Genomic DNA, 7,303 nt, shown 5'->3' with positions numbered 1-7,303 from the left:
TTCTCCATGTGAGATCTTCAAATATTTCAAGACAAAAACAATGTCTCTAGATAGTTTATTCTTCTAGATAAAAATTCTAGATTCTAGGGTTAGGATTGTAGCTCAATGGTAGAGCATGTGTCTAGCAGATACAAATCTTTAAGTTCAATCCTAGAATCACAATCCAAAAAGATAATTCTAGATCCTACTTAAAGTCTTCACTTCCTTCAACTATTCCTTTTATTTGAATATTTTTTCAGGAGGAGGGGTGTTTTCTTTAAGACAAGGTCTCATGTAGCCTAAGGTGGCCTCAGAACTCACTATGTAGTGGAGGCTAGCCTTGAACTCCCAATCCTTCTGCATTCATCTCCCCAGTGCTGGAATTACAGATGTGTGTCACCATGTCCAACTAGCCCTTCCTGTGTGCCAGGCGTGATGGTACACACCCTTAATCCCAGCACTTCACTCAGGAGACAGAGGCAGGATCTCTGTGAGTTCAAGGCCAGCCTGGTCTACATAGTGAGTTCCAGGACAGCTGGGGCTACAGGGAGACCCTGTTTCAAAAAGACAAAAAAAGAAAAAAAAATGTGATTTCAAGCCAACATTTATTTTGAGACCCTGTCTCAAAAACACATTTTTTTAAACCATGATTTCAAGGCCTTTCTCTATCCCGAGACACAACTTTATGCTTGTTATCTTTTTTTTTTTCAACAACAGACCCTTTACTGAGACCTCCTTAAAACATTTCAGTCCTGATTTAAATGGATTTCAGCACAGCTGATGGCTTTTCTGGGTACAGGCTTCCTGGTGACAAGAACGCTTCACTCTATAGTATCAGAACAGGTTTCTTGACTTGGGGTGAGTCAGAGTGATCTCAGAGCCTCTGTCCCATCTTCTTTAGAGTTCGATTAAGCTCTTCAAATTTGTGGATTTGCCGGATAAAGAAATCCCCATAGCATCTGGCAACCTTGGTGTCTGCGATATCGATCATGTCCTTGTCGATGTAAAAGCCAACCTCCGAGGCTGACTGGAATTCACCATCTAAGGCAGAGACACCAGTGGTCCACACCAGGTTCTTCATCTTGTGCTTGAAGACAAGAAGCTGGATTCAGAACTCCTGCTCCGTGAGGTCCAGGAAGCCAGCCAGCTTGGCCACAGGCATGGTGGTGTACAGCTTGAGGAAGCTTCGGATGGTGGAGAGCTGGGCCTGCTGCTGCACTTCATCAGAAAACACCTTCAGCTGCTGCAGGAAGTGCTCTTTGTGGTAGTCGGAGTGCACATTGTCATAGTTGGGCACCACAGGTGACAGGAACTTGGGGCAGGAATAACTGAAAAGTTCCTCATAGACCTGTGGGTCACCTTTCTGCATGCGTAGCACTGTGTCCCTGTATTGCTCTCGTCAATCTGCATGGGGTACATGGTGAAGGCAATGGCCAACAGGGCACACATCTGCTCGTTCTGCTGTTGATCATCTCGTACTTGTACGTGGTCCTCTGGAACATATTCTTGGTCCTCTGGATGTACAAGAGGATGTTGGCAAAGACCCAGATGGCATCCTGGTATTGACGCATCATCAAATATGCAAAAACAGCATAATAGTATGTGGTGACTTGGCACTCAGGCACGTGGGAATACATACTCTTCTTGTTCAGCTCGATGTTCTCCAGCACCTTGATAGCCTGGTAGTAATCTCCCAAGAGGGAATGTAGGCGCAGAAGGCCCACCAGGCTGAAGAAGCCAAGCATCTTGTAGAGCAAGTGCATTCCATATTCCCCAGCCACACTTTCAGGGTCACCTCCACTTGTGTACACCTCTGGATTTGTCTACCAGAGACTGAAGAACATTAAGGACACTGTGAACGTTCCAGATTTTAGGATTGGAACGATGGAAATCAATCTCCTCTGACTTCTTGGCAGTCTTACAGCAGTACAAACTAAATGACTGGAACTGGTAGATGAATTCATCAGTGATGTGCCAGAGCCACTGGTTGGGTAGTTCAAGGGGAGCAGGCCCATCAGCATTAAGAATGTAGTTGAAGAGACTGCAGTAGTTGTAATAGGATTTGAACCTCTGCTCTAAGGAGGGTCCCCCACTGACTTTGGCATATATATATATATATGCCTGTAGTATAATTCTTTGTACAAAATCAGGACTACAGCACCGTTGTCAACTTGTGGAGCAATGGCTTCAGCCTCGGGCCAAGGTGTATTCTTGAAGAATTTTTCAGTCAGCTCGGTCCAGCTATTCTCATAGATGTCCTGAATCTCATACACCATGACATCACTGGAGACATGAGTGTCCTAGGGCTCATATACCTTCTGGTCAATCAAATCTGATACAATTTTGTTGGAAATACTGGATGAAGTTTTTAATCACTTCTGGAATCGCCTGATAGGTCTGCTGCTCACACTGTCCTTCATAAACAAGGTCCTGTTTCAGATCTCCTGTGTGCATATCATAATCGCCCAGATAGGCATAGGGATCATAGGCAGCCAGCCCCGCTCAAAAGAGCTCTGAAGAAAACACAGCCCGGCTGGGTCCCAGATGTAGAGGAGAACACGATGAGCCAGAGCCCGACGGCACTGAGGCAGGCAGGGAAGGAGGCCGCCGGCAGATTCCTATGTTTATTACCTTAACTTTGAACTTTGAACTTTGAATAAGAAATCTGTACAGATGCAGCCAGAGTAGATCAGATCAATAACCTCCCTGATTTTTAATATTGCACATCGGGGGCTGGAGAGATGGCTCAGCGGTTAAGAGCGCTGACTGCTCTTGCAGAGACCGGGAGTTGGATTTCCAGTACCCACACGGCAGCTATGAACCGTCCTTAACTCCAGTTCCAGGGAAATCCGAAGCCCTCTTCTGACCTCCGTAGCATTGCATGACACAGGTGCATTCACACACATGCAGGCAATACACTCATACACATAAAATAAAAATAATAAATAAAATATTTTTTAAAATATTGCACATTGACATGCTGAGCCTATAATCATCATAGTGCATCTCTCTGTCCCTGAACAATGAACTCATCTTTAACTCCTTGTACATAGGCTATGGAAATCCAAATGTAGCTGTCACCTTTATTTAAACAACCTTCATCTTACAGGACTTTCCAATAATTCCAGCCTGTTGCACTTTGGAGTCTGATCACAGTGTGTTCTCTGTCCACTGTCTCTCTTGCCTCAAGTCAGCTAAAGACTCAATAGTATTCAGACGAGACATGGGCAAAATTTTGACTAGGGCAGACCCCTCTGTGTTTGCATAAATGCTATCAACTGAATACATTGAGATGGATTGTCTCCATTCTCATCCAACTTGTCTTTCCCCAAAAGGATGTCCTAAACAGGCTGAAGTGGTGTCACTGCAACATTTCCCTGCCTTATCATCAGTGGCCTAAATTTTAAAGGATCATTCAGCAAGTTAGTGGCTGACCTGAACCACTTTGGTCTTTGCTGTCCAATACCTCCAATCTATTGGGAGATGTGAGAAACCATGGAAACACTCTTCTCCAACAGGTGAGAGAATGAGGGACATAGGAGGAGAGAGCTTCCGCGTGGCCTGTCCTTGACGTAGGCCTAAGAGGAGAGCTACGGGTAGACTAAAACATCTGCGCCTAAGCCAGGCATGGTGGCACATATCTGTAATCCCAGCATCTGGGACCTTAGGCAGGAGGATTTCAACAAGTTTGAAGCCATCTTGGGCTACGTAACAAGTACCTGGTCAACCAGGGCTATATATCTGGAGGCAAGACCTCATCTCCAGAATCTTTGACTGAATCTGCTTTGAGCATGCCACATCCTTTTCATTATTGGCTGAGTCTGCTGAATAGACACATGGGTTTTCTTTTCTGTGCTACAAATCACAGAAAGCGTTTTGTTTTGTTGTTTGTTTTGTTTTGTGACAGGGTCTCTAACTCAGGCTGGCCTCAAACTCTATGTAGCCAAGGCTGACTTTGAACTTCTGATCTCCTGTCTCCATCTCCTGGGTGCTAGGATTATAGGCATGTGCCATCATACCTGGTTTATTCAGTGCTGGAGAGCAAACTCAGGGTTTCATGTGTAGTAGGCAATTACTCTACCAACTGAGCAACATCCCCAATAAAAGTTCATCTAAATTTTTTTTTAATTAATTAATTGTGTATATCTGTGGGCATGAGTGCCATGGTACACATGTGAACGTCAGAGGATAACTTGAGGAAGCTGGTTCTCTCCTTCATCATTTGGATCTCAGAGATCGAGCTCAGGCCATCAGGTTTGGTGGCAAGCACCTTTACCTGCTATGCTTCAGTTGTCAGCTTGACACACCTGGGTAGAGGGAGCTTCAGCTGGAGACTTGCCTCCATTGGACTGGCCTGTGACCATGTCTGTGGGGCATTTTCTTGATTGTTGAATGATGTGGGAGGGCCCAGCCCATGGTGGGAGGTGCCACCCTTGAGCAGGTGAGCCTATGTTGTATGTTGTAGAAAGCAAGCTGATCAGGGACCAGGGGAGCATGTCAGTAAATAGCATTCCTCCATGGCCTGTGCTTCAGCTCCTGCCCCCAGGTTCCTGCCCCAAGTTCCTACCTTGGGCTCCCTCAGTGATGAACTGTGACCCGGGACATGTAGGCTAAATAAACCCTTTCCTCCCCAAGTTTTTATTGGTCAAAGTGTTTTGTCACAGCAATTGAAGGCAAACTAGATCATCTGCTGAGCCTGCGGTAGAAACCCCCCAAACAAACAAAAAGGAATGCAGCGTGGTCTGTGCCTGAGTGTGCTACACAGTTCTTCCTGTTTATAGCACAGAACACCCAATCAGGATATGTGTGTTACCATATATGGGAGACAAAGACATTGGACAGTAAAAGGAAACTAACAGAGGGTATAAAAGGCTGGATCTTTCTTTGTTCAAGGTTGTCTTTTGGGTAGAAATCTATGCCTGAATAAACTGCTTTCTGGAGAAAAGAAAGTCTCCAGTCTCATCTCTCTGCACATAGTACGTGTCACAGGCTATCTCGCTGGCTGGAAAGTTCATTTTTTAATGAATGGGCTGTTAATCATTTGAACCAGATTTCCTGAGCTCTAGTGAATCTCTTTCCCACAGTGGTTGTGACAGTTGGCATGAACTACTGACTTTAAGGCAGATCAGGTAGGAAGTAGCCCCTCAGCCATGTTCCTTCAAGAGGGAAAGCCAAAAAGGGAGCGTTTGCTTCAGGTACCCACAGGAAGAAGGTATTTTATACCTAAGTGGTTCTCTGACTCAGGCAAAGGAGATTCCAGTCATTTCTCCCACCAACGCCTGGAACACACTTTCACCTTACTTGTATAGACGCTACACAGGAAAGAACAAAGAAGTGAAGGGAAAAAAGAATCTGGCACTGTGATTTTTAAAGACACATCTAAGGAATTTCCTATTCTTAAGAACCTTCTATTCTCTCCAGCAAGGAATCTTTTTTTAAATTCCAAATGGCCATTTGCTAAGCAGGCACTCTGCCACTGAGCAACACCCCCAGCCACAGTGGTTTTATCCCTAGCCTAGTTAGGTAGCCATTACTAAATCTGTACACACTAACCCAACACATACCTTCAAGCTCTGCAGCTCAAAGTTCCTATACCTCTCCTTGGTTCCATCTTCCTGCAATGTCATAACTCAAACACTACAACTGATCTCCTGCCCCCACCCTTTCTCTCAAGTCTAAACAGAAAGCCCAACATACCTCACTGTGGGAGACATTGGGTGTCTTCAGAATTACAAAAACATTGCGAGACTCTGAGATCAGCCTATGAGGAAGGTATTATAAATGCTTGATTCCGGGACTGGAGAGATGGCTCAGCAGTTAGGAGCACTGACTGTTCTTGTAGAGGACCCAGGTTCGATTCCCAGCACCCACATGGTGGCTAACAACCGTCCATAACTCCAGTTCTAGGGGATCCGACGCCTTCTTATGACCTCCTCAGGCATTGCACCACATGGGTGCACTTAACACACATGCAAGCAATATACTCATATACATAAAAATAAAAGTAATAAAAAAGGAAAAGAAATGCTTGGTTCCTTGAAGGATTTGGGGAAAAAATTAATAGCAGTGTGTCAGATGTGGGGTTGGAATAGAACCAGTGAAGGTACGATCCCAACCAATTTGAATCCAAAATGTCAGTTTCAGTCGTTCTGCAGATGAACAGATCTACCAAGAAGAGAGCTGCCACGAGGAGAAGAAAGTGAAGGGCATATGTTAAGCCTGGCATATCACATGGTCTTCCAGGACTGACTGCTGCCAGTCAGCCATCTGCAACAGCATGGGGGATGGGGTGCCACCCTTGCATGCACCTGAGCAGCTGCTTCCTGTGCTGTGTTGCTCTAATGGGCTTTCCACACAGCCCTATTTCCCCGTCAGGAGCTTCCTCCTTAGGTGCAGGTCTACACAGGGAACATGAAGCACATTTCCATCTCTCCTTATTCCCTGAGGTCTTCGGGGAGAGGTCTCCTTTCTGACTGAATTCTGCCAGAGCAAGTGGTCTCTGCAGTTTGGGCTCAGTCCTGCTGTGGCCAGTATTAATTGGGTCTGAAGTAATTTTTTGGCTTTATTGTTATTATATTTATGTATTTGTGTGTGTGTGTGTGTACATGTGTATACATGTGTGCCTCAGCATGTGTGAAGGACAGAGGATAATTTTTGGAAATTGATTCTTCTCACCCTGTGGATCCAGAGGATTAGATTCAGGTTGGGCCCTTTTACTTGTTTTTATTTTGCCTTTTTTGAAACAGGGTCTCATGTATCCAAGGCTAGGCCCAAAAGATGATCCTCTAGTTTTTCTTTATGTAATTTATTTTTGGTCATTTTGAGACAGGGTGTCACTATCCCCAGCTGGCTTGGAACTCGACGTGTAGACCAGGCTTCGCTTCCATCTTACAGAGAGCCTCCTGCCTCTGTCTCCTGAATGCTAGGCTTAAAGATATGCATCACCATGCCCAGCTTCTTTATTTAATTTTTAACATTTATTTATTATTTTGTGGGAATGGGGGCATATGCTATGGTGTGCTTATGGAGGTGAGAGGACAATTTTCAGGAGTTGGTTCTCTCTTTCCATCATGGGCTCCAGGGGTCAAACCCAGGTCTAAGCATCTTTATCCACTGAACCATCTCACCAGCCCTGGTCATCTAATTTTTTAAAGACCATTTTAACAAGTCATCATTTTCTTTTCTTTCTTTCTTTATTTATTTATTTTTGGTCTTTTTGAGACAGGGTCTCCCTGAAGCCCTAGCTGGCCTAGAACTTGCTATGAGACCAGGTTGGCCTTGAACTCACATAGACCCGCCTGCCTCTGCCTTAGTGCTGGGACGA

General features: G+C 45.0%; 1 pseudogene; it reads right to left on the bottom strand.

Annotated features, from left to right (window-relative positions):
- Positions 1 to 781: 781 nt before the first annotated feature.
- On the bottom strand, positions 782 to 2,290 carry LOC103738544 (annotated as a pseudogene).
- Positions 2,291 to 7,303: the final 5,013 nt, after the last annotated feature.

The sequence above is a fragment of the Nannospalax galili genome, unplaced genomic scaffold (assembly GCF_000622305.1).
Source record: "Nannospalax galili isolate Female #2095 unplaced genomic scaffold, S.galili_v1.0 scaffold598, whole genome shotgun sequence".
Lineage (NCBI taxonomy): Eukaryota > Metazoa > Chordata > Mammalia > Rodentia > Spalacidae > Nannospalax > Nannospalax galili.
Note: the sequence above shows the minus strand (reverse complement) of the source record. Positions and strands in the feature narration are given on the sequence as shown.